This window comes from Podarcis vaucheri (assembly GCF_965113315.1).
Source record: "Podarcis vaucheri genome assembly, chromosome: 10".
NCBI classification, from domain to species: Eukaryota; Metazoa; Chordata; class Lepidosauria; order Squamata; family Lacertidae; genus Podarcis; species Podarcis vaucheri.
The window spans coordinates 42,258,814-42,286,056 of record NC_138748.1 but is presented as its reverse complement, the minus strand read 5'-3'; the positions used below and the strand labels follow the sequence as shown (position 1 = coordinate 42,286,056).

General features: G+C 41.2%; 2 long non-coding RNA genes across 2 annotated transcripts in view; one reads left to right on the top strand and one right to left on the bottom strand.

The window, feature by feature from the left end:
* Positions 1-4,267: 4,267 nt before the first annotated feature.
* LOC309541858 lies at positions 4,268-12,572 on the bottom strand. The gene is made up of 3 exons (XR_014223976.1): positions 9,150-12,572; positions 8,764-8,798; positions 4,268-4,772 (listed from the first exon to the last, which is right to left on the bottom strand). It is a non-coding gene; the product is annotated as an uncharacterized lncRNA (long non-coding RNA).
* A 256-nt stretch (positions 12,573-12,828) lies between these two features.
* Positions 12,829-27,243, top strand: part of LOC309541869 — a 39,730-nt gene continuing 25,315 nt past the window's right edge. Inside the window, exon 1 of the long non-coding RNA XR_014223992.1 lies at positions 12,829-13,196. This is a non-coding gene — a long non-coding RNA (uncharacterized lncRNA). The remainder of the gene's footprint in view (positions 13,197-27,243) is intronic.

Here is a 27,243-nt window from a genome sequence, read left to right as displayed (position 1 = left end):
AATCTAGTTTGATCACTTCACAACAAAAAATCAGCTGAGGAAAACAAGCGCCATTTGTCTCTGTAACCAGGTCACATGGTAGGAAAAAAGCAGTGGATCAAGTGCTCTCTGACCTATTTATATAATCTTCAGAGAAACAGTGTAGTCCCTTGGAAACCACAAAGATCTCAGAGAATACTAAAGTGTACACATATCTCTAAACAAAACCTTTTTTTAACAGTAAATAAAAGGGATTGGCTCATTTATTTTACAAAGCTTGTTTTATGATTCAAATAGCACATGGCTCAGTTAGAATTGAAGCTCCTGCACCAACAGCCTCTTGCTGCTGAGCTTCCCCGTCAGCTAATCGTGAAAGGCAGATTAGAGTCAGTGAATGACTCATCATTTAAATATGCACTGTGGGAGGAGGGGAAGTAGTGAGCCAGCACTGGCATTGTGCATGCTAAGAGTTTTCACGTTTGAGCAATGCACAGTTTGAGCACTATTTCTGGGCAAGAAGAAGCTCTTCTTGCACAGCCTCCAAAATGATTCTTGCAGGGAATGACATTTTGTAATTTAATTAAATGCAAATACATTTTGCGCCCCTTTTGCTCAAAAAGAAGTATGCCTGCTCTTCATACTCTGTTGAACTACTATTGATCCCTCTCCCATCTTCAGTTTGTGATCAGAGACCACAGTTTATTTGCCAAATATGTGAACGTCTTGTTCTCCCTCTGTCAAGCATACTAAATCTTTTCTATTGTAGTTTTAATATAATGAAACAATAATGTATTAACACTATAAAAACCACAAACTAAACTTGCATTTTTATTTTTATTTTGCATATATGTATCTATTGGACCTAGAATATACCCTGTTTTGTAAAACATTGAATAAAATAGTTATTTGTCGACCCATGATTTCATAAATAGTTAAGCAGATAATGAATGGAGAGTAACCAAAGGAAAAGCACATCAAAGTGCATAATAAACTCTTTGAATCAAATACAGATGTTTCAGCCAGAGTTCATGTTAGTGTAGGAAATCTAGCTGAATGTTCCCACAGAATAAATAGGGGGTTGGGTGAGAGCATAACAGGAAGCCACAACATTTTCATTACAGCAGGGCTTCCTCCCTCTCTTCCTCGTTCCCTCCGCCCCCTTAGTGCCAGACAAGCAGAGCGCTGCAGCAGGAGCCACAGAAGATTGGCTTGCCAACCTGCTAGCAGACACAATGGAAGCAGTGGTTTACTTCTTAACCCTCCCTTTGGAGAACAGAAAGAAGCCTGCAACCTTGGTACAAATTCTGCTGCCAATACAGGATCTTTTTGCCCTTTAAAAATAATTAGTGGGGAAAGGTGTTGGTTAAAACAGCCATTTTGAATTTTGCGCTTGTAACCTGTTAGATATGAAACCAGCCATTTTGAGCAGACTTATATCCATTTTGTGATGGTGTAATGTTATTCTCAGTGCTTTTCTCTGGGGGTACTCAAGGGTATGCTGTACCAGCACCTCCCCCTCCCCCCAAATTTAAAGTGTGGCACTTACTGTAACAACTTCATCGGTGAGTACTGGCACCTTTTTTCCTAAAAAATAAAAAAGCACTGGTTACCATGCACTCTTCCCTCGGAATCATAGTCAAAATTATCAGTTAGTCTTTAAAACTAAATCATTTTAACATTTTTGTCACAGAGATTAATAAAGGGGTAGCGTGGTCCTGGGATTAATTCCATTTACTTCCATAAGCATTCAAAACACAGTTAGTTGAACTAAAATGTTCTTCCATCCTCTTACATTGCTAACCCATCACCCGCTCCCATGTTTTCAGACTTCCACATCCCTACACCGTTGAAGCTACGTACCTCAGATCTTGGATGCTGTTGCACTCTGAACTGCCTGGCACCCTGCAGGTCTAAACACCATAGACAATGCTTCTTCTGAGGAGAACTAACTTTTTAATAAATAACTATGCAGAATGCCCTTTAGGCCAAAGATTCAAATGGAAAGGTTTCCGCAACAATTTAAGCTACCACATCAAGTAGCTGCGCAGTACAGCATAGGTACTGTTCCCGACAGCGTACAAATATGCTGTCCTCTTCGCTCTCTCCTCTTCTTCCACTGTTTTAATTTACAGTGTGCTGTGGTGGATGGTAGCTTTGAAAAAAGCAAGCATCTTTCCTGCAAGTTGCTTCCCAGGCTTTGAAGTGAATGGAAGTCTGGATGAGTCCCAAATGTATAAAATCCTTTCACATATTCGTTAAGTGTCTCTTTGGTCGAGGCCATTGAATGTGAATCGGTTTAACTGGTTGAATGATTAAATATAATCCTGATATTTTAACTTCAAATCCCTTCCAGTTTAAATTCAACAAATACTTTATTCAAATCGTTGCAGTATTGGGGGTGAGTGTGATTTTGGCTAAAGTTCAGGGCTGGGTTGACTTCCTGGTGGAAACAGAAACAGACACAAGGGGCCGAAACCAAGAGACAACTACTGAGGTGTATATACCGTAGGTCTGATAGAACATGTGATGCTGTTCATCTGGAGTTTGGATGTGTTCAAACATGTACATGGTGGTGAGTAGTGAGGTGCATAATGATCCTCTCAGAACCCTCTCAAACATTATGGGAGTGAAAGTTAATTAGTTGAAGAGCCTTTGTCTTTACAATGTGGATATAAGTCAGTAGATGAAGCCTGTTTAGCTAGTCCATCAGCATTTCTTCAGTTCAAAATATGCCCCTGGTCAAAATTAGCTGTCAACCAGGGATTTGTTTTTTGTCTAATTGACACACAAAAACTCTAATAAGAGAAATCTGTAGCTGTTAAAATATCAGGGCCCTAATTAACCTATGCAAATTGCCATTGGAAGGCTCTCTGATTTGATAGCTCCAATAATCTATTATGGAAAAGTGGACGGGGACATCAAATTTGTTGTTATTGCTGTTGTTTCTATATCACCCTTGAGGATCACAGCATGGTGTATAATATAAAACCATAAAAAATAACATAGTAACAAACAAAAACAATAACCTTCACATGTCTGGATTGTAATGTAGTCCCAATCCAGTAAAAAGGATCAAAGTGTGTGTCCTGAAGTGCTGAAGGGCAGTACTTTTTGTCTAAAAAAATGTTTAGGGGTACTGTACTCTCATTTTGACTCAATAAAATCACCATTTTATAGTTCAAATTGGGGAAATAAATACAGTAAATGGACAAAAGTACAAAGATTCACTGAACATTTAGGGTTATGCGTACCCCTGTGTACCCCCAGAAAAAAGCACTACTGAAGGGTATGTGTGTTTCAGTAAGGAGAACCACCTGTTTCTGTGTGATTATAGCAGGAAGCATGTTGCCTTTTTAAAACTGGAGCCCAGCAGCTCTTTACAAATCATATTATCACAGCAATTAATTCTGTTTCAGGATTGAGTTCTTGAAACCAATATGGTTCAGTGCATACTATAAAGTAAATTAAGGGCACTTTCACCAGTGCAAACATTTTTGTCTCCCTCTGTTCTTGTATCCTTATAATAAAGTTTTTTTTAAAGATTCTGCTGAATAGAATGTGTATACCTGATTAAAAAAATTACTCTCTTTTGCTTTCTATCATATACTAATATTCGCAAGCAATACTAGTCCAAGCTGCACATACACCTTGAAATATAGAGATAATCATAGTGATGTTGAATAGTTGTAACACAGATGCTAACATTTAGACTCTTAAGGTCGGTTAAGTAAATTACCGTATTTTCCGTCTATAAAATGCCCCCATGAATAAGACGCCTCCTATTTTTGAGGACTCATATTTAAGTAAATGGGGGGAGATGGCCCCGTGTATAAGACGTCCCCTAATTTTTGACATAATATTTTATAAAACCTAGTTTTATATATGGAAAAATACAGTGCGCACTGTTCAGCCCTTTTAGGGGGAAAGCTTAAATCATGCCAAGCAGTTGTGTGGGGAGTGGGGAGCAGGAGGAGCTGAATCTAGCACTCCCCACTCCATCCTGGACAAATAGGATTTCTATATTTTTTTCTAAATGGCTACATGCATATAGCTGCAGATGCTGGACTGAGCTGGGAAATTGCCCATGTAACTTCCATTTGCAAGAGTGACTTCCCATCCAGCTGGGGATTCACACTGAGAAAATGGTTTCTATGCAGTCATAGCTCCTAGCTTGAGTATAACAAATGTTTTCATGTTATTTTTTCTTTGGTGGATTTAAAAAAAATATATTAATCTACAGAGAGCTACACATTTTTTTTTTGTATTTAAGGAGTGTTTGTTAAGATGGTTTAGATGATTAAAAGCACAATGCATTGCTTCTTTATTCAGAAGTTCACTGGAGCTTATTCCCTTATAGGTGTGTTTAGGATTGCAAACTAATAAATCAAACCTTTTCTCACAAAGAAACACAGATATTGAGCTTACTTGGCATAACCAAATATGGATGTAATGCTCAGTAATTATATATATATGGACGCGGGTGGCGCTGTGGTCTAAACCACTGAGCTTGCCAATCAGAAGGTCAGCGGTTCAAATCCCCACGACAGGGTAAGCTCCCGTTGCTTGGTCCCAGCTCCTGTCAAGCTAGCAGGAGCTAGGTTTGAAAGCACGCCAAAAAAAGTGCAAGTAGATAAACAGGTACTGCTCCGGCGGGAAGGTAAACAGTATTTCCATGCGCTGCTCTGGTTTCAGTGTTCCGTTGCACCAGAAGTGGCCTAGTCATGCTGGCCACATGACCGGGAAAAACTGTCTGCAGGTCAGTAAAACATCATTCAGCCGGCCTGCATAGAATGCTATGGATAAATAGTCAATGGAAAAGAGGTTCAGAACTAGGTGCTAACTGAAGGAATCAACAGAAGATGGCAGTTTGAAATGACAGAGTGACAGTTGGGACAGTGGTATTAACATTAGAAAGCTTAAGTATATGGATTATTTTTAACTCCATGTATTATATGGCAATACTAGGTAATTAAAACAATAAGATTTTATCACAAAGAGTAAGAGGTAACATGGTGAGTTTTGGACCAGTTTATCTTGGTGTAGTAGCTATGGAGATAATATCAAATTATTCATCCAGCAGGATGTAGTCATAGCTATTTGTCTATTTGTACATTGCTGTTTTAACTGTTGTTTTTATTGTGATGCTATCCACCCGTCTCTGGGACATTTTGTGACAGCCTAGAAATAAATAGGCTTAATAAAATAATTAAATATAAATATTAGCCTATAGTAGAAAGAACAGAGACAATTATAAATGCAAATATTTTAGTTGCTTCAGATTATAGTGGCTTCATGAGGGAAATGCAGTGTTGTAGTAGTACCTCAGGATTGTTTCTGTTCAAAGCCTTTTGCCACATATGGAGATCCAATCATTTTGTACTAGAAAGATGTGATATTTGATGTCAAAATCACATCTTTCTGCAATATTTTTCCATGCTTTAGACAGCAACTCAGTGTAGCGTGGGCCAGCTGCCAGCCAATGAGTCAAAATCACTAATAGAAATTTTCCATGTAGAAAACTACGGTATTTTGTCAGCCTGATTAATACTGAGGGATGGAGACATGGAATCAGGAGTGTTTGAATGTGGGAGGAACTTAAGGCAAGTGAACGTAAGGCCCAAATTGCGGAAAATGAGTATGGTATTTGAGAAGAGCAGCATTGATTGGTGCAGTGTCTGGAAGGTTTGATGATAGTGAGTGGAACCTCCATTATCAAATTTGATAAATGATGTGCCACAAATCAGGCTCATGTGATTGATAAGGTTAGACTACCTTCCTTATCAGCCCCCTCCCCCCAGCTATAATAAAAGCAGAGAAATTGGGATAGTGGACATCTACCACAGATTTTGTCAGACATAACATTTTGGGGGTTGAATGGAAAGCAGTGCTTTAATTCTGTTATGGGTTTGCAGGAGGCAAGGATCCCCTAAAATTCCTGGGTGCCAGGTTCTCCCCATAGTTTTTTAAATTAGCAAATGTGGAGTTTGAAGTTGCCAGCTCCCTCAGGAGATTGGCTTAAAGAGGTGCCATCAAAAAACAAAGGCAACTGCCCTGCCAAAGGTGAGACATTCAGCATCAGACAAGAAAGGGGGAGGCTACCAGGATTGCAGGGACTGTGATGTGACCACAGGAAAAAGTGCTTTTCACGGGAGGCTTTTGAAATGGAGGTTGCCAGGGTAACAGAGGGGATGCTGGAAGCAGAAGAGGAGGTGGTGTTTTCTGCAAAAGCTGCTGGGAAGAATAAAAGTAGGAAGAACTACATGCACACTGGCTGGGAGAGGTTGCACTGGGAGACTGAGGGCCATTACAGGCTGCTGCTTTGAATCCAAGCTTGCTGAAGCTATGAGTGAAGCAACAAGAGACACTATTAGGGTGCAATGTTGTGCACCCCCTCAGGTGTAAATATGTGTAAAATAAACAATAGTTTTTAAAGACACTAGTCTCCACTGTGCCTGGTAAAGTGCCAAGACTTCTGGAATTTTGCTACCACTTGGCAAGATTAGGGTATATATAGAAAGTACAAGATATAGGTAGCTTGTTGATGTAATTTGAATAAGGTGTGAAATTGCACTAATTGCTTGATCTATGTCTTGAGCTAGCATGCCCCCCACGTTTGGATCTTGTTATCTTATTTAGAGATAGAACACCAGGTGTACTGGGTAGCATAGCAATATTACAAGGCCAAAAGTCTGACTTGCTGACTCATCTACCCTCATTTTATCTCAGGAATGTGCATACATGCAGAGATTGGTATAAAAGTCAAGGTTGCATTGCATTCTCTATCTGGGGGCGACAGGGGGAGAGTCTGGGAGCCCCTGTGTTAGGTGTACACAGCAGTGTGAGCTAGCATGGTAAAGTGCTAGTGGATCTCTCTGTATGCTTGTTTCTTTACTTCTAAGACCAGAAGAACAGTATTATAGCAGTTAGTAGATTTGTCTTGTCTCTTGAGACAATAAACACTTTATACTTTAATCTCAGCTGAGTAGGGTAGGAGGTTTTTTGAGTGGGAACTCTGGAGAAAACTGACTACTGGAAATCAGGAAAACTCTGATGTTCTGCTGGAAGACTTTGCTGGAGTTGAGCAAACTCTGCTGGTCACACTGGTTGAAGTGTGGGTCCATGTCTGACAGGTTATGGGCCAACTGACTTTCAGAAATAATAACAGGTTATGGGCCCAGGACACATCTGCAAGAGCCTGAGTCAGCCAGCGAGAGTCTGGAGTGCTCCAGTTGCAGCTTCTCAAGTTCTGTTTGCTGGTCTGGTCTACAAGAAGGTGAGAGCATAGTGGCCTGTTGATGAAGTATGTGGTGGTATCACTATGGCTCAAGGAATGCACTCCGGTTGTCACTTGAGAGACTGAATAGTTCAAACTACTCAAACTGGAGTTATAAAATGGAGATATTCCTGGAGAGAGAGGGAATTTGGACTCTTGTTACTGAACCCCCAGATGATGAAGAAGCCTGGGCATGCCAGGATGAGAAGGTTTGGGTAATCACAGCCTTGGGTGTTGAAGACTCACAGATATAAATCATTTGGTTCCTGCCAAGAGCCAAACATATGTGGACGGCCTTGCAGGATGTTTCATCAGCTTGTATATTAGTTTCAGTAGAAACAATTATCTCTAAATTCTGTTGATTCATATCAGCTGGGGGTGAGATAAAACCTTCATAGTCTAAAGTTACCTCCTATGTAGAATTAAACTATTTCTTAGTAATATAACTGTTTTTGTATCTTCATTTTGTATCTTATGATTTATGTGGAAATGGTTCTATTTGGTTGCATACTTTCTGATGTTTTGTGTATTTTTTATGACTACTACTTTTGTTATGTTTGCAGTTATATAATTTTGTATATGTTGTAAGCTGCATTGAGCATAAGGGGGCATACAAATGTAATGATTCATTGATCTTAAAAATTACTCTGCTAATGTCAATACAGATAAAATGGATAATTATTACCCCCACAAGGTGGGTGTCTGTTGGTGACTTGTGAAAGTCAGTTGGTAGTTCACCACACCTCAAACAGTGTGTTGTATCAGCAGAGTATGAGGAGCCCCAGCAGTTTTCAGAGAGTTTTCAGAGTTTCCTGCTTCCAGCAGAACAGTTTCTTCCGGAGTCCCCATTTAAGGGGAAAATTTCTCTCCCACAAAGTTCAAAGTAGCAAAGTGTTTATTGTCTCCAAACACAATATAAAGCTAAACGCTACTATCTACTATAAGAAGTTCTTATGGTCTTTGAGGTAAAGATATATATGTACAGAGATCCACTAACACTATTACCATGCTAGCTAATGCTGCTATGTAAAACCCACAGTCTCTTCCCCTGACTCTCACAATTCAGAGTCAGACCCTGACAGCAATTAGGACAGGAAAGGGACAAGACCAGGATAGGACAAAACATAATGAAAGCAATAACCTAGAGACTATTATACCCATCTCTACATGTAGGCATATTTCCTGAACCAATAGGAGTGTATGACTCAGCAACTCATACACTCAACCTTATCCTAGACCATCCAGACATGGGGGATGTGCTCCTCAATGAATGAGACCAAGTACTGCGTAATTTAGCTCACTGTATAGGGTGAGAGAATCTGTGTTGGAAAGAGAGATTCTTACTCTCTTGTAGCAGAGTCAGTACAATGGTGATTGCTCCATGCACAATAAAACTTGGTTAGATTTATATCTGCCTTTATCCACTTTAAACAAATGTTCCCCACAAAGATACTTAGGCTAGAATAAATCACAGACACTTAGCATAGCTAGTAAGTGAATATTTTACTCACAGAGTTTTCAGACGTTAGAGGAAACAAGTCTCCATCTGTGGGCAGAAAAAAATTGAATAAGATAAAGGTTCCAAATGTCTTAAGAAAGTAACTTGGTCAAAAAGGATACTGCAAACTTTGGGCTAGCAAAGATGCAGGCTATAAAATCTCATTTTAGAGGGAGAACCAAACAAACAAATACATTATGAATGACACCTGGCTTTATAACAGTACCCATGAGAAGGATCCAAGGGTTTTAGTAGACCACAATCTAAACAAACATGAGTTAGCAGTGTGATACAGCAGCTGAAAAGGTTAGTGCAATTCTTGGTTGATTCAACAGAGGTATATTGACCACATCACACAATGCAATGGTACCAATCTGTTCTGCTTTTGTCAGACCTTACCTGGAGTATCATGGCCAGTTTGGAGCACTGCAGTTTAAGATTACTGGAATGTATACAGAGGAGGATGACAAAGATCATGAAGACCTGGAGACTACATCCTATGGGGAAAGGTTGAAAGAGTTGGGTATATATAGCATAGAGAAGGGTTGATTTAGAGGCACTATACAGGTTGTGACCATTTTGCGTGCATCCAATTGACGTGACTGCCAAAACATGGGTCCTTTTGGACCCAGAAGTGGGTGGAATGGGGGACAGAACAGGTGAAGCAGGTGCTTATGTGCACCCTGCTGACATGCATGGGGGCTAGGAATGGATGCTCTGTGCAAAATTGTTGCCACCTGTAATAGCCATATTTGCATAGTTGAAGAGCTGTTACATAGATTTCTGTTGTTCCAGGGAGTGGGGCCTGAACCATTTGGTTCAAACTACAAGAAACAGAATTTAGGTTAACATTCAGAAGAACTTCTATTTGTCAGTGGGACAGAAGTTCTTAAGCAGATGTTGAATGGTAAGCATCGGGGATTTCCTGCATCAGCACGGGGTTGGACTAAATGACCTTTTGAGGTATTTTCCTGCAAACACTCTGATTCTATTAATCAAAACCAGATTTCGCAAGACAGTTTCAAGCACTTTGCTCATATGTTAAATCCAGGATACAGGCAGTATTATTATAATGATATTGTAGCTTCTTCATAAAATGACAATGTGACACGAGCTAATTCTTAGTTAAACTTATTTGCTTTTTCTTTGAAAAGTTGTTCATGATTCCAGCAAGTCAATGGACTGAAAGTAATCTTTGTAATGTCTTAATAATACTGTTGCTTCCTTAGGTATGGAGAAACCTGTACATAGTGAAAGCACAGTTAGATTAACACAAAGGAAAGAGGAAAACAACCGGGCTAAATCAGTGATTGATGGTATCTGATAATGCTTCAGGGAAGAAACAGTGAGGAGGAGGAGAATGTATTAACCCATCCCCTGCCTGCTGATACTTCCTGCCAAGTTTCCTTCCTCTGGCTATTTTGAGCCCATTTCCCCCTGACTGAGTTCTGAGACCAGAATAAGCCTAGCTAGGGGGAAGCAGTTGATGTGTTGGTGTGTGAGTGTGTAAATGAGTAGGAGAACTGGTTGACATGGGAAGGGTTAAACACCTCACCTTCCCACTTTTTTGATTCTCCCCTATTCTTGTATTCATATTACCTCATCAAACATGAAACACATGTTTCTCAAGGTAATATGTAGCTCCATCCTTGGATGCTAGGGAAAAAATTCAAAATAGCTGTGGAATATCACACTTCAATTTTTTATTCATTCATGATGTAAAAATTATAGTCTTGAATATGTGGGATGTGTGTGTGTGTGTGCATGTGCATGTGTGTGTGGGCGCACATATCTTTCATTTGAGATTCTTATTTTTGTATATTTAAAATAAAGTTTTACCACTGTCTTGTGACTATTCGTTTTTTCCAGAGGCAATTTTGACTTTCAGTAGTTGTGGGCAATTGTTAAAATTTGAAACAACAGAGAAGGCATATCCAAGGGTAACACAAGAATATTTGCATAATTTTACTTTTGAAACAAAAAGGAGGCACGGTCTGAGGAAAGATTTTGATTTTGTTAAGAATGGGCTAGACAGAACATGCATCTTCCCATACCAGTGAATCACATGTATTATTTTACAATATATAAAGGATAGCTTACATGCAGAAACTTGTCTTTAGAACAGGATATTTACATTATGGCACAAATGAACAATTGAAGAATAAAAATAATAGACCCTTAACTTTGTAGATAATCAACACTAATGTACTTTGCAGTGTTTTTAAAGTTATATTAGTATTTTTTATCAAGAAGCGCATGCATCACTCTAGGGTATGTATATTTTGTGTTGTCCATATATTTGTGTCGGTGGAGCTTATAAAGATATGCTTCTAATTCTGGTATTGCACACACATTTCTTGTGCATGATGCAATATGACCTTTGTTCTGCACATGGGCATTCTGCCTGCCTCAGTGCTTGGGGGGGGAATATCACACACTGATGTTTAACCTCATTACTTTGTTTTTATGTGAAGCTACGGGAGGTGTGCAGCCTGTATGTTGTTCACACATGACTATATGTGAAGGTGGGGTTTTCTGTGAAATGTATTTGTGGCAGGCTCTCTCCTTTTGGTGTCTGTACAGCACATTTCTATTGTGAATGCGTGTGAGAGTCAAAAGGAAAAAGCTCCCCTCCCCCCCCCTTCCCACATTCACTCTGTGCTCACAGACAAGCTGGCACCCCTCCCCCACACTTTGGTTCCACACCAGCTGCTCTCCCTGAAAACCGATACTTGAGAGGCCTCTTTTCCCCCTAAACCAGTTCTAGCTGGAAGACGGAGAGAAACAAAACCCAGGTTGGATTCTGAGCTGGAGCAGCTCTGGCTGCCCTTCCTGCAGGCAAAAACTCCCATCTCCAGGCATAAAGCCTGTCCACAGCTTCCATGCAACCCTGCTGCTACTGGCACTTGCTCTGAGCTCTGGCTCCAGTAGCATATTCTAGCAGGGATTGCGGCTCCTGGATCTTCTGGGTGTGATCCAGTCCAGAGATTCCAGTCAGCTTTGGTGCGGCAGAACCTCAGCCTAAACAACAGTTGATGTCTCATTCCAGCTCGGTCTCAACCAGTCTCAACCGGCTCAAACCGGCCCTGGCCTGCTAGAGTGGCAGCTGAGTCTGAGCCGCCTCTTTTCCTCCCATGAATTTTCACTGCCCCACCCATAGAGAAACAACACTGAGGAGAAGCTTATTTCTATTTTTATGTGGGGGATTCGGTGCTGCCCTTGAACTACTTCGAAGCCCACCCCAATAATATGCAGAGATGCAGAACCCCCCACTACTCCTCTGAATAAAGTTACTGTTTTAACCCACACGACCCTTGTGAGCAGGGGATACCCTGACGCCTGTCTTTTTCCCTCCAAAATCTTTGGAGGAATACTTCCCCACAAGTGCTTCTCCCCCCAAACTTCCCATAAAGCTGAGCATGGTAGAGGATACTGAATCTCCTACCGAGGGGGCGGCTACTGGTGTTTACTGGCCCCTCTCTCTTATGAATGTAATTTTTTGGTCCTTCAATGTTCCTGGTAAATGGTAGCATGCTATCTCATCTGCAGTGCCCCCACAGCCCACAACACTAGCCACCACAGCCCCCCTTAGTAATAAAAACCTAATTAAAGGATTTCCAGTGCCAGATGATATGGCATGTTTCCAGCAAGATATCCATTCTTACATAAGCAGCCAAATGGGGAAGGCCATAGTGCCCTCTATCCTTGCATAACTTTAGAGGAAAAACCTCTTAGCAGAACATTAAATAATGAGGCGGACTACAGTCTATGCTTTTCCTCTGGTAATATGTTCCTCTCTTGGAGGATGGCAGGAATTGAAAGTGCTTACTATTTCTGCACAATAAATCCAGCAATGACATCCTCCTGAGAGAAATGTCACACCTCCTTAAAAAAAATCAGCTTTCCCCCCATATTGCTTCAAAGTAACCCAGAGTCCAGGAGGTCATTTACACAAACTATTACCCTGAAATAGCAACCGCTTAATTTCTTTCCATCTCAGATCTCTTTGTATTATCAAAGGGTGTATCAGAGATTGAAGTGGGTTTGAAAGCAAAGGAACAGCTCCTGGGTGTCTCACCTCTCTTGTCCTTGTGAAAGCATGTACACTCAATACCTGTATAAGTGAGAAGGGGCTGGGTGAAATTTCCCTCCTCTGTTAGCTGATGTCTACGTGTTGTGCTCCTTTAGGGTTGTTACACTGACATTTGAGACAGCAAACGGGTATGCTGAGGTGAATTTGTTGACTCAGGGAAGCTATGTCAAATTAGCCACGTTTATAACAAAGGGTGGGTGGGTGTGCACATGATCATGTAAATGAGCCCCAAGCTAGAACTGACAGACCCTCAGAGACCAAATGGGGGGGGGGGGATCGTATTTACCTCTCCACAGATCATCAGGCTGCTTCACCGCCCTTTCAACAATTAATACTCACAGCACCCCTTTGAGGTAGGAAATAGTTACTACATGATTTTACTGAGACATTAGGACCTGAGAGATGCCTATAATGTGGTTAATGTGCTACAACACACAGCCTTTTGCATGCATTGCAGATTTCCTATATTAATTACCCGAAGCAGACCTAATCTGTATAGAACCAGTCGTATGTGCACCTGAATTGCTGACATACAATTAATTAGATGTCGGAATCTGATTACTCGTAAACAAATAATGTTTGTTTCCACACAGACATAAAGAAAATTTGTGGCAGAACAAGACACAAAATATAGACCTCCCAAAATCAAGGTTACAACCTCATACCTGCAACACTATCCTCCTCTGGAGAAAATAACAAAATATGTGGTTGTGATTGTATTGTAGCATATAAGAAAAAATATATATCAGAGACCCAAACTGGCTGAATGCCCACATCCGCACTAAACCAAGGAACTGATGTTCTGTATTGTTGTTGTTGGCATCCATCTGTCTCAAGAGGCAATGGAGGTGAAGTCAAACTGCTAGGGTGCAAGCCTGGGCAGTGTGTATGAAGGCAGTGTGTATGAGGTTTCAAAGGGTTGCCATACATCTGGAATTTCGCTGTAATGTCTGGGAAAATCTGGATGTGTGGCAACCCATGTTGGAAGTATAGAATTTGGCTTCAAAAAAGCTCAAAAACTTGTAATTTTTTTGCAAAAAAGGAGGAGGAATTTAGTGTTACTATATCAGTTCTTCAGGAAATCACAAATCACGAAATCACACCATATGTAGCACAGGCAAAAATTCCACTGGGATTGGAAGGCTGGATTTCAGTCTATATAGAAAGAGAAAGGGCAGTGAATGCTATGAAATTAGGGTTCAAGAAGTGCAGGAAAGGGAGTCCTTCCTATTAGGGTGGGAAAAGGGAAGTGGAAGTGGAACCCCATAATAAATGTTTATGGTGTATAAAATCTTACGATTTTAAGTTCTCAATTTAAGTTCTGGGGTTTATAACCCTTGCATGTCAAACTCTATTCAGATTTTGTCAGTACAGAACAAGGAAGGGATAATATCCTAATTTTACTTTAATCAACTCTGCAGAAAGCATATTAAGATATTTGTATCTGGGTTTCACAGTATTATTTTCACACATTTAGAAAAATAAAACTTAAAATTACAAGTGTGAAGTAATTTCGCTAATGGCGGGAGGTGCCATTAGCAGAAGTGGGCCTCATGTTATGAAACAGACCTCCGAGAATGGATTAAGTTTGTAACTGGAGGTACTACCAGTAGTACCTCAGGTTACAAACACCTTGGGTTACAAACACTTCGGGTTACAGACTCCGCTAACCTGGAAGTAGTACCTCAGGTTAAGAACTTTACCTCAGGATGAGAACAGAAATTGCGTGGTGGCTGTGCAGCAGCAGTGGGAGGCCCCATTAGCTAAAGTGGTACCTCAGGTTAAGAACGGTTTCAGGTTAAGAACGGACCTCCAGAATGAATTAAGTTCATAACCAGAGATACCACTGTATATAGGGGAAAGTCATCTATATTGCACCCATAAGCAACAGACAAGAGACAACGTATTTAGAAATCATAACAACTCTATATAGCACTTTCAGCATTCAGAGCTATTCACATACATCACCACAACAATTCTTACAATATCCCTTTAAGGTACTATTATTTCCATATTATGCTGAGGTGAGGTGCAGTGGTAAAGGTGAAAGGTAGTAGTTCGCCTAAGGCCCTCTAGTACAGGGAGGTTCAACTATTAATACCAAGTGAGCCAACTCTCTTCTCACGCTGCCCTTCCAAAGCCAGGTAAGTGAGGCACTGGGCTTTGGAAAGGAGGTAAGAGGCTCTGGCAGTGTCCTGGAGCCCTCCCACTTCCTTTCCCAAGTTGGAAAAGCGCTAACTGAGCTTTGGGAAGGAGGTGGGAGGACTCAACGTCTCTGTCCCAAAGCCTTGCAGCACAAGAGCTGGGGGCAGGGAATCACATGTTGCCGAGAGCCGCCCCAAAAGGCACTGAGGGCCGCATGTGGCCCTTGGGCTGTGCGTTGGACCACTCTGCTCTAGTGAGTTTGTGGTTATGATTAAATTTGAACTAGTCACCTCCTAGAGCTCATTCTTTAAGTGGTTACACTATACCAACTCTTTCAGTGAACATTTTGAAATTGACTTGTTTTGTGTCTGGCGTTTTCTGCCTGATTTCTCTGAAAAGATCTACAGTGGTACCTCAGGTTACATACGCTTCAGGTTACATACGCTTCAGGTTACAGACTCCACTAACCCAGAAATATTGCTTCGGGTTAAGAACTTTGCTTCAGGATGAGAACAGAAATTGTGCTCCAGTGGCGCAGCAGCAGCAGGAGGCCCCATTAGCTAAAGTGGTGCTTCAAGTTAAGAACAGTTTCAGGTTAAGAACGGACCTCCGGAACGAATTAAGTACCACTGTATAGGCAGACTGCTTATCCTATCACATCCTCCAGTAGCCAATTTGACACACTCTTGGAAGTTTTAATTTGTCTCCCTCTGCTGGTCAAAGGTACCCTTTTCTTTTATACACATTCCTAGTTATTTTATGTTGCAAATGTTCAAGGATATAGTGTTTCCATTGCTTCATTGATTATTTTCGCTTTTTGCATATTCTAACACGCTTCAACCTTTCATTGTATATGTGTTTTGTCTCTGTGTGAAGCTGTGTATTTAAAAATTAATGGGAAATGATGGATTATCATTCACCTTCAGAATATTTTAATGGAACTTAAAATTAGCCATGTGTCAGAATGTAAGCCAGAGGGAAATTGCTAACTAGAGTGTTACATTTCAGTCATGCATGAAACACTGGAGACATGCCAAACATAGTACAGGGCAAAGGTGAAAGCACGCACTGCCTTGGGGACTGAAGGAAGTCTAGATTCTGGCACTAGATTCTGGCAAATAGAGCAAATTTGTCAGCTTCTGAAAACAAAGCTACAGGAAGCTGTGAGGAGCTGGGAAGCATCCAGTTTAGGACAACTCTCATCCGTTAAGGATGATAGTGTAAATGTTTTAGGTCATCAAGGTGGGGATTGGGTATAACTTGACTATAAGAAAGGAGATCACTGCAATTTAAAGTGATCAAAAAGTTGTAGGAGAAATTGCACATGTTTAAAAGGAATCTGGAGAGGGACACAGTGGCCTGGTATTCACATAGCACTAGGCTGTAATTTGTTTAGCCCAACTATGGTTTGTATGAATGTGTGAAACCAACACAGCAGATTAACCATGGGTCATTTAATGCCAATAAGCCATGGTGTGAAACCATGGTTTGTATTGACTTCTGAGCCATGACTTGTTTTAACTATGGGTTGGTTTTATGTCTGAACCCAGTTACGTTGCTTAACCATAATTTGTTTCTTCACCTCTATCCCAAATGCTCATGAAACTAAAAAGGCATAGGAGAAGAGCAGCTGGAAAACAAGCCAAGCTTGGGATAAACAAACCATGGTATGCGAGATGAATGGGCAACAAAATACAAGTGTGTACTTTTATTTTGGGACAAAAAGAAATTTCCAGTTTGCATGCATCCGGAGACAACTTCACAAAGCATAAATGAAAGTTCTATTATGGTCTACCATTCATTCATTCCTTTGGTATGGGAGATGCCTGTTTCCAGTGGCAGCAGCAGAAACATCAATGGCTACTCCTGGCAGCCACTACCGGTATTTCCCCCTCAGGATGCCGGGACACAGTGTTGTTCTAGGGCAGGGATAGCCAACCTGGTGCTCCCCAAAGGTCAATGATTTCCAGTGTGCTGCCACTGCTAGCAAAGGCATTGACGAAGAAAAGGTATACATATTTGATCTCAAGGTAAGTGTGAATACTGAAATTAAAAACTAGACAATGAAGGAAACACAAAACAAGTGTGGTGTTTGTGAAGAAAATACATGGTGAATGTGTGACTCTCCCAATGATACCAAATGTGAAACGAAGTATTTGTTTTATTTATATTTTTATATTTATTTATATTTATATTATTTTATTATTATTTATATTTATATTAATTTATAGGAGAATAGATTTATGTATAAAATAGAAACTTCATAAAACTGTAATGTAGGTAAAGGAATGGTAACAATCTGAGTTTGCCACAATGAGGCATATGTAATTTCTTCTGTTCAGCTAGTTTGCTTTCAGTCAAGCCCACCATCCTTGCATACACCATTTAAAACAGCTGCCTTAGGGGCAAGAGTGTGAGAGAAGCAAGCAAGTTGAACCACCATGTGTACCAACTGTTGCCACTCCACAAGCTGGGATGGGACTCATTGTTCCCTTTCAGTGGCCACTTCGAACCACTTGCAAAGCCAGTTTCAGAAGGTGGAGAAATTAGGCATTTGCCCAGACTGACCATCCCAACAACACTACAATTTTCATTTTGCATGGAATACCCAGGAAGCAGTGTCATAAAGTTTGCAGACCTTGTTTCTTCCTGCTTGCCCATTGTGGACCCCTCGCCTAAAAACCTCATAACTTTTGGAGATATGGGCAGATCCTTAATTTTAGGTCCTTTATCATTTTATTTCAGCTATTAAATGAGCTCAGTTAACTTCCAGGTGCCTTCCTATGTGCAGATGGCATGATATTCCTTTCTTTTTCTTCAGTAGTGTAGAAAAGACTGTAATTCACCAAAGGCAATTACTCTAAATTACGTTTTCTGTCATTTGAAAACTAAAGTGGGAGCTTCTAGTCAGAGGCCAGGTAGCACAAATGGTAAATTGATTCCCGTGCAATTGAACAGGTCAAGTCTTTTGATATCTGTGTGTTTTCCAGTTCAGATGGCTGGAGGAAACATCTACTGGAACATATAAATTTAAGTTCAAATGGTCTGTTGCTAGGACACAGGCATTCTAGAAAACAAATAGGGGGAAACAAGTTTCCTGTGATTAAAAAAATCTAAAATTGAAACTTTAGTTACAGATCCTTTTTAAAACTGAGATTTTGGTTTTTGGCAGTACATTGAATACTCCCTTTTGTGTGCTAAACGGTGATGCTACCTGTACTTATTATTTATTTATATGCATTTAATTATTGGTCAACTTTATGAGCATGACAACTGATTAATGCCCTAAAATTTACTTCCTGCAGGTTATATGCTACTTGGTTTAGTCTGCCCACTTCAATTCTGACATTGGTTTGGATATCTCAATTGTATAAACTCTCACTTGACTTCTAACTAGTGGCAGCAAAAACAGAATATTAAAACATATTTTAAAGAGAACAGAAATGTTTAAGTTTAAGCATAGACTTTAGTATTTATAGATGAATATGAATATTATTTATTTGCATAACCAAAACCATTGCAAAAAACAAGATACCTAAAACAAAATAGATACATCTTCCAAATGTCTTCATTAATATTAAAACTGTAATCTCCCATGCAGGTGGTATATGACCCCAAAAAGAGGTTAAGAGTAGAAAAGAAACTGAATTGCCCATCAGCAAATAATTTGTATATTATTTTATTTAAGAGACTTATTCTCCCTTTTTTGTAGTAACTTCTCAGTTTAATTTTCCATGTTGCAACAGTGTATGTGGCTAGGAAAATTAACTAGTGCCAATAAAAATTAACTAGTGTTAAAGCTAGTTCAAAGATGAACTTCTGTGCTATTTTATTCTGTTTTAACCAGTATGATTAATTCACCCTCCGCCAGTTCATCCCCTCCAGGCCTTACTGCTGCTCAAATCAACTTCACATTCCTTTGCCGATTGCATTTTTCCAAAACAACTCTTGGATCTTGGATCCATCTCTTTCCTTTCCCTATTATTTATAAGCAGAGCTTCCCCCCCAAAAAAAAATGTTTAGGGGTACTCTCATTTTTACTCAAGAAAAGCACCATTTTATAGTTCAAATCGGGAAAAATAAATACATTAAATGGACAAAAGTACAAAGATTCACAAAATGTTTAGGGATATGCGTCCCCCTACACCCCCCCAGAAAAAGCACTGTTTATAAGTAAGTAAGTAAGTATACCGCCCTATACCCACAGGTCTCAGAGCTGGTGCTGGTGCTTAGAAGTTATTGTAAGCTTTTTAGGGAAGCTTTTAATGTTCGATGTATCACAGTATTTTAATATTCTTTTGGAAGCCGCCCAGAGTGGCTGGGGAAACCCAGCCAGATGGGCGGGGTATAAATAAATTATTATTATTATTATTATTATTATTATTATTATTATTATTATTATTATTCTGATTCCTAAGTTTTGCAAAAAAAAGGCATTCTTAACTAAAGTACTGCATAAACACTGAGCATTAAAACTTTATACAAATGATAGAATCATAAAATTGTAGAATTGGAAGGGACTCTGAGGGTAATCTATTTCAGCCCCCTGCAATGCAAGGAATCTCAACTAAAGCATCAATGACAAATGGCCATCCAACAACTGCTTTAAAACTTCCAATAAATGAAAGTCCCACCTTCTGAGGGAGTCAGTAATAATAATAATAATAATAATAATAATAATAATAATAATAATAATAATAATAGATTGGGACACTACTGTTGATGCAGCCTAGAAAAGCATTAGCTTTCCCCCCTTTCTGCTGCATCACCTTCTTGACTTGTGTTAAGCTTGTGGTCCACGAAGACCCCTTGATTCTTTTCATATGTGCTACTAGTAAGACAGATGTCCCCCATCTTATATTTGTGCAGATGGTTCTTCCTGCCTAGGTACAAAACCTTAAACTTGTCCCTGTTGAAATTCATTTTGTTAGTTTGGGACTAGTTCTCTGATCTGTTAAGGTCATCTTGAATCCCAGTTCTATCTTTAGTGGCGTTGGCTACCCCTCCCGGTTTGGTGTCATCTGCACATTTGATGAGCATCCCCACAATTCCTTCATCCAAGTCGTTTATAAAGACATTGAACAACAACAGGCCCAGAACAGAACACTGTGGCACTCCACTTATCACTTTAGATACTACAGGGTATTTAATTGCCCTCCCCACAACTGAATGGTAACTTGCACAAATAAATTTAGCAAACTCAAGGGCATCTTTGTTGTGACCAAATTGAAAACTGAAAGATAAAAGAATTTTCAGTGCATGCCTGTCTGTCAAACACTTTTGTGCCAATGCTGCCATCTGCTGGGCATATGTTGGTAATGCCGTTTCACAAACATTTTAAGAGGAGAAAAACGTTTTTTAAAGCTTAAAGCAAAATAATAGAAAAATAGAATACAAGAAGTGACTAATAGGCAACGAATCATTCATGCTGCAGGGAGGATCAACAGGAAGCAACAGAATGCTGAGAACTATGCATGCTTCCACTGGGCAACTCTAGGACTGGAGCACTCATGCAGTGCTGCTAGTTTCGGAGAAAAACAGAAGGCCTCCTTCTTCCCTGCCCCTGCCATGCAGCCCTACTGTTATAAACAATATTTCCTTGCTATGCACTTTGACATGCAAAGCTAGCACTAGAGCAATTACTCCAGCCCATTTTTTAAAAGTTGTGACTGAATGCTGCCTTGGCTCTTTTCTTTTTGGCTTTTTCCCCACCTCCGGTTTCATGAGGCCAGGATATTATGCTACCAGCAGTCATTTAGATCTTGTGGGAGTGTTGTGAAAAGTGCAAATAATGGCATTTGGGATACATTTTACTCAACTTTGTTGATTGCGGAATAAACACCTAGGCCAGAAAACGGCCTGGTAGATTATGGTTAAACATTTATTAACAATAAGAGCAGTTTGACAGTGGAACAAGTTACCTGAGGGTGGGGGCCACCTCTCACTGGAGGTCTTCAAGCAAAGATGGGAGAACCAACTTGGGGATTGCAGTGGGTTGGCAGTCTACTCTATGGTTCCATGTACCAAGTTGAGCTTGGATCCACAAGCTTGCAGTCGTGGCGCCAGTTTGTTCATATCAGCCAGATCCATCCTGGGTAAGCTTATTATGTCTCAAGCAGGAGAACAGAAAGGTTAATGCTTTAGAGTCCCTCTAACTTTGGAAGCATTTCTTTTTGTTTTTCAATGGCTGCAAGATGTTCCTGAAGAAAAAGGGCAACTGTAAGTGAAGAAGGAATGGCGAATGGTGTAATCAGCGAATCATAGAATTGTAAAGTTGGAAGGGATCACAGGGATGGCAATAAAGCAGGTGTTTGACATTTCTGTAATTCTTTTTATGAACATTCTGGGCACACAGAATCTTTGCTGGAACAGTGTCACTTCTGAGATGGGAAGTATGTACTTTCTTATTTTTTGCTTCAGCAATACTACAAAGAAAGTTGTGGTGGCAATATTTATTTAAGTAGGGAGAATCATTGGCTCCTTGGATTGCTTTGGTAAACTTTGAGGAGTAAAAGGTGTTTTCCATCTTCTCCCTTCCATACACCAGTACTCAGTGCTTTTTTTCCTTAAAAAAATGTTTAAGGGGTACTCTCATTTTCCTACTCAGTTTGAAATACTGCACCTCAGCGAAGCCAAACTTAGATTCACAAAGTGTTTAGGGGTATGTGTCCCCCTGCATCCCCCCAGAAAAAAAGCATTGCCAATAATTAACACTTTGTACTTGCTAATTTATTTATATGACTGTATATTTAAAGTTGTCCATTGTCAAACTGGCTCCAGCATCCTTAATTGATGAATACAGGAGAATATTGCACCTTTACATAATACTACCTCAGAATTGTCAAACTTTGATTTTCAGTCTGGAATATCTCTCTCTCTCTCTTGACAAGGCATACATTTTTATCAAAACATTGCTGAAACGATTTCAAATCACAATCTGGTGCCAATTATTTCCACAGTTCTCAGCACAAGGTATGTTTTCAACTAGATCCAACATCATATGACATTATTTTTCTAGAATTAGAGATCATATTGTAGCCTTATGAGGCTTTGCCCTCGGGTGGGAAAAATATTGCACCTGGGAAAGGGAAGTGGGAGTCAACAGACACTCAAGGAATAGTTTCGGAGAAAAGGCTTTTATTTCTACCATCCATGAACTGGTAGAAGGAGCAAGTGTGATAAGTCACAAAAAGCATGCACGAGTTCACAGTGATGTGCACAAACATATATACCCCTTTCTAGTTCCCTCCCCCTTTCTCCTCCCTCAGGAGTCCTGCCCCATGTTGAGGTTCCTGAGCATGTACAGAAAGCTGTCTTGGAACTATTGTGGACTCTTGGCAGGAAAGGGGGTGAGGGGGTTTTCAGAGTGTTCCCGTTGTTTCATTCTTGTGCTTTGGCATGGTTCCTGGAGAGAAAGCAAGTTGCAATGTGGTTCTGAGAAAGGCCTGAGAAGACAATGGGCTCTGTTCTCTACGTTGTTGCAATCTTTTTAGTTACAGCAAGCGGAATGTTTCTGATGCTTAGCTGCTGAGAAAATGATTTTGAAAAGCTTTGAGAAGCTTTGAGCCTGCTTTGGTGGTGGTGGTGGGGTGACTTCGGGCCTAGGTGAGGTCACCTGTCCTCATCTTCCTTCAATATAGTTCTACAAGCCAACGAGATACCACACAACACAGAGAATGATGTTATGTACATACATAAGAAGTAGCAATTGTCATGCTCCTAGTGCTCAGGTTCTAGGGTCTGTGGTTTGCTGACCATCACTTTATGGGGCCAGATGCTAGCATGGTCCAAAAATGACAGGGTTCATACCAAGGGACTAATAGTAGGTCAAGAGGCCCAGATGCAGGGAAAGAGCCCAAATGAGAGAGGGATCTTCTTCCAAATAAGCAATAGAAGATCAGGAGACCCCAAAAATGTGTGCAGAAAAGGCCAAGCTGGAGGCATGATTGAAGGCATCAACAGAGGATTAGGGGTTTAGAAGCAGACATGTAGTTAGAATCAGCCAGGGGTCAAGGTCCAAGGCAGCCCTCAGGGAAGATGAGGAGATATCTACCAGAGAAGAAGGTTGGGGGTTTGGGGTTCTTGCTGTACAAGGATAGGTCCCTTGCTCAGGAAAGATGAAGATGTAGCCTAGATGGCACCCCTAAACCACAAATCTCAGCCTGCCATGCTTGCAACAGCACTGGAGCACTCGTGGACTAGGAGGTAGGCACCAGAGAACTGAGCAGCTTGGAGCTCTGCCCTGAAACATGGGCTTTGGTGAGGGGGTTGCATATCTCTTATGGGAGTAGGTTTCCTTCCACCTGCTGTGTTTGGTGGGTATGCACAAAACTTTCCCCACTTTGCCTTTTCTGCAGGTTCTTCTCCTACTTAACCCTACAGGGATTTCTCTGGCTGGGTGGCTACAGATCCACAAGCATAGGGTCCTCTCCACAGGGTGGGGATATCTGCCCCATCATAACTCTTCTAGTTGGCACACCTGTAGGTTAAGATTGCACTGTTACTCAAGGCTTAAGCAGGAGATTAACAAAAAAATGATTATTATTATTACTCTTTGTCCTTCAGCAACAGGCCCCAGGGTACAACAATTTAAAATTCAGCACTAAAACAGTTAAAACAAATTACTCTCACAGGAAAAGGATGGGTCCTGAATACACACGTTCCAGGCCTCAAAAGCCAGAGTACGCAATTTATGTTAGCTTCTGATCTTTGTTAATGCAGAAGAGAAAGCTGGGGGGGGGGCATCTGTAATGCACATAAACACTGAGAACAAAGTGGATAGTTCAATCTATAGAGCAAGAGGCTCTTAATCTTAGGATCATGGGTTCGAGTCCCATGTTGGACAAAAAGATTCCTGCATCTCAGAGGGTTGGACTAGATGACCCTTGTGGTCCTGTCCGACTGTACAGTTCTGTGATTGTGGTAAATGTAGGCTTTACCTTTTCATCACAAACCCGACTGCAGCAAGATTTACTTTTAGCCTCCATGTGTAAAAATACCTTTGATCCAGCAATAGTAGCAGAACTCCAATAAATAAAACTGCATCCAGACACTTGCTTAGTTCATCTCCTGAAAAGTTGGACTCCATTGCTCTTTTATTTTAAATAATGCACGAAGGCCAACCAGCAAACCATCTTATTGTACTAAGCACAATGTAACTGTACAGTTCAATAGCTCTAGGTATGGTGCTGGGAAATGCTGTGGCATCACGGAGTAGTGAGAAGTGTGGGGCAGTACTGGGGTGGAGAGGGCTGTTTCTGGCATGAGAAAAGAGGGAGGGAGAGAAGAAAGAATTCCTCCCCCCTTGCTGTCCTTGCCTCTTGACATGCCGAGACAAAGCAGGCAGTGACGGCTTTGCTTGCTCTGTAATTTTATGAACAACGGGGAGTTGGCGGCAGTGTTTCCCTTTTCGTATCTCTATGAAAGTGTTCTTAAAATGCGGATTATCCTCCCACCCATCAGCTTATCCTTGCTTCAACCTCAAGGCTGGTGAAGCCACGTTGTGGAGTCAGATCCCTCTGCTGGCTCCATGACAGTGAGCCCCCCTGGCTCAGAAGGCAGCAGGGGTGAAGGGGGAGGAAGGCTGAGCAAAGGAGGTGCTTGGCGAGAATGGGGACCCCTGTCAGGCTACACCAAGAGGGGGAGGAATTCAATTTGAGCAGGTTTATTTTCAGCACAGCCACATCCCTTTGGAAGAGTTGAGGAATGGCTCCGTTGGATCGAGATGTGTCACTTGACACCTGCCAAGGTTGAAGCCCATGTCACTGTGCCATGGGCTGTCCCTGTATAGGAGGGCGAAGCTGCCCGCAGGCTCAGCTGCGCTTCTTTTGTGACTGAGTGAAATTTGTTCAGTGGGAGGACTCCATGCAGTTCTTTTCTCATGTGGGATTCAGATTGCAAAATGAGCGAGAAAATGCTGGTTTAATCCATCACGATTACCTGCGAACCCTATGCTGGGCACTGGAAGGGCTTGTTCTGAAGTCTTTCATTAGCTAATATATAATTTGGGCTGAGTGACTGCCATGGCATTAAGTTACAAGCTCTGCTAAGTATATCAAAAGTTGCGAGTTTGTGTAACGCAGGCCCAGTTCAGAACACAGTCGTGCTGCCTTAAATGACTTCAGATCATGATTCAGAGTCAAGCCTGTTTGGTCCGTGTTCTCATTGGCAGAACGATGAATAAGTCCAGTGTGTGTAAAGTGAAGACAAGTATATTTTTGCTGTCAGTCTGAACTCAGCAAATGAACTTGCAAGTGAAGCTCAATCAATGGAATTGCCCAATTAATTTATTTGGTTTGGCAATGCTCATTCACAAAGAAAGATCCATGTCGATTAGGTAGTTTTGGCAAGAGGAATTGTAAACTGCTATGTTGGGGTTAATGCTTTTTAGATTTCTTCAAAAACGCCTTTCTATAGAGAACTGTGCTCTCATACCCAAAGCAGAAATTTGTCACCATGGCAACTCAACAGACTTTGTGGGTGCTCTGTGGCTGCTGCCTGTAGAATTATCCTTGAAATGCTGTTTATTTTTTAAAATTCTGACAGGCTCGAGACCTGTGGGCAACATGTTTTATAAGGAGATCTGAGGAGGGGCTAAGAAATGAACCTCTCTCTTCTTCCAGGTGTTTTATGAGGCTTGGGCCAAGGTCGTTAGCCAAATCTCATTCCCTATCTTAATGTATCTTTTATGGAGTCCCTCTCCAAACTTGAGCAAGACTGTAATTTCCTCTATCGATACCACTTTTTGACCCTCCTTTGTAACTTTCATTGTAGGCGAACAGAAAATATTTCAGAAATTGAAAAGAGTGCTGCCCACATTGCCTGAAGCCACAAAACAACACAAGAAAAGTTTTTGCTATGCGAATGTTATTGTATATTAAATGATTACTTTTCCCTCTGGGCTTTTATATAGCTTGCATGCTTAGTGATCCTGATTGCTGGTAGTTGCTAGCAACAGAGAACATCCCACCAGCTGGGGCCAAAGGAAAAAGGCAGATTTAAATGTAGCCAGCATAAGAAAAAGAAGTAGGCAGCTGCCTGGCACAAAGGAACTGCGAGGTGGGGGGAGGGGTGTTGCTTGAGGGAACTACCGCTGACTGAGGGACTTGCCTTCACATCATTTTCTCAGTGTACATTTGCAAACAAACACATTATTTGTAAATAAACAAAATGAAAGTCTCCAGTAATCACATTTCAGAAGAAAACTCGGCACTGTAAAAAAGCTCAAAACAAATTACACGTGAAAGTAGCCTGTGTGTATGTTTAAAATCCACCCCACTTATGCATAGAATGTGGGATGGGAAAGTCTGTTCTTAAAAGCAAATAGGGAATTTGAGGAGTGCCGAACTCTTCCCCCTGCTTACCTGCTCACAGCTTTTATCTGAGCCAGACTTCCTTCCAGTGATGGAGCCTGGCCGAGAGAAAAGGGAAGTTGGGGGCAACCAGGGACAGTGAGCCACATGGAAGGAGGAATATAATTCCTCTACCTATTCTACCCTTTTTGCTCTTGAAATTGGACCTCCCACTTTCTGTAAGATTGGGTGATCTGGGTTTAAATACAGAGATGTGCTGCTATCATGTGTAACTAGTGGAGGTTGGTTTCATAGGGGGAATGGGGCACTGCCCCACCAACTACAATCTGTCCTCAGCTAGCACCCTCTTTCTTGCCTACTTACCTAACAACCAGCTGAGGGGATGACACTGGCTGCCAACTTCCTTGTTCTCAGTTTTGCTATTGCAGGGCCAGCCCAATACCTTTTGTGTCCTGAACCCCTGGCCTACCTGGCAGCAAGCCAGTATGTCAAGTCCAATGCCCAAAGTTTAGGGGTCAAACCACACAAGCAAAGTCCAAAGGACAGGAACACAGTATAGGGTCAAGCCAAGTAGTCAAGTCTGAAGTCCGGCAGTCTGGACACAGTCCAGTCAAACCTGAAGCACAGTTCCATAGAGGTCAAGGAGAAGCCAAGCCAAGGTCCACCAACATGAGCAGTTGAGCAGACACATCATCACAGCTCTGCTTCCCTTTTGTACTTTGCATGCTGATTGCAGCATCTGGGCTTTATGAGGCATGTGGCCCTCACTTGTTCCCATCCTACTCCAGCTGAGGAATCACATACCTCCTCCCAGAGCTAGTGAGCTCTACCTGGCCAGCTAGGGAGCTGGGCTGTGGGCCTTTGCCTGCCTCAGCCTCTTGGAGCATCACTCCTGTTGCTCCCTATGCCTCAGAGCCCACACTGTTCATGGGGACAGGGTCCC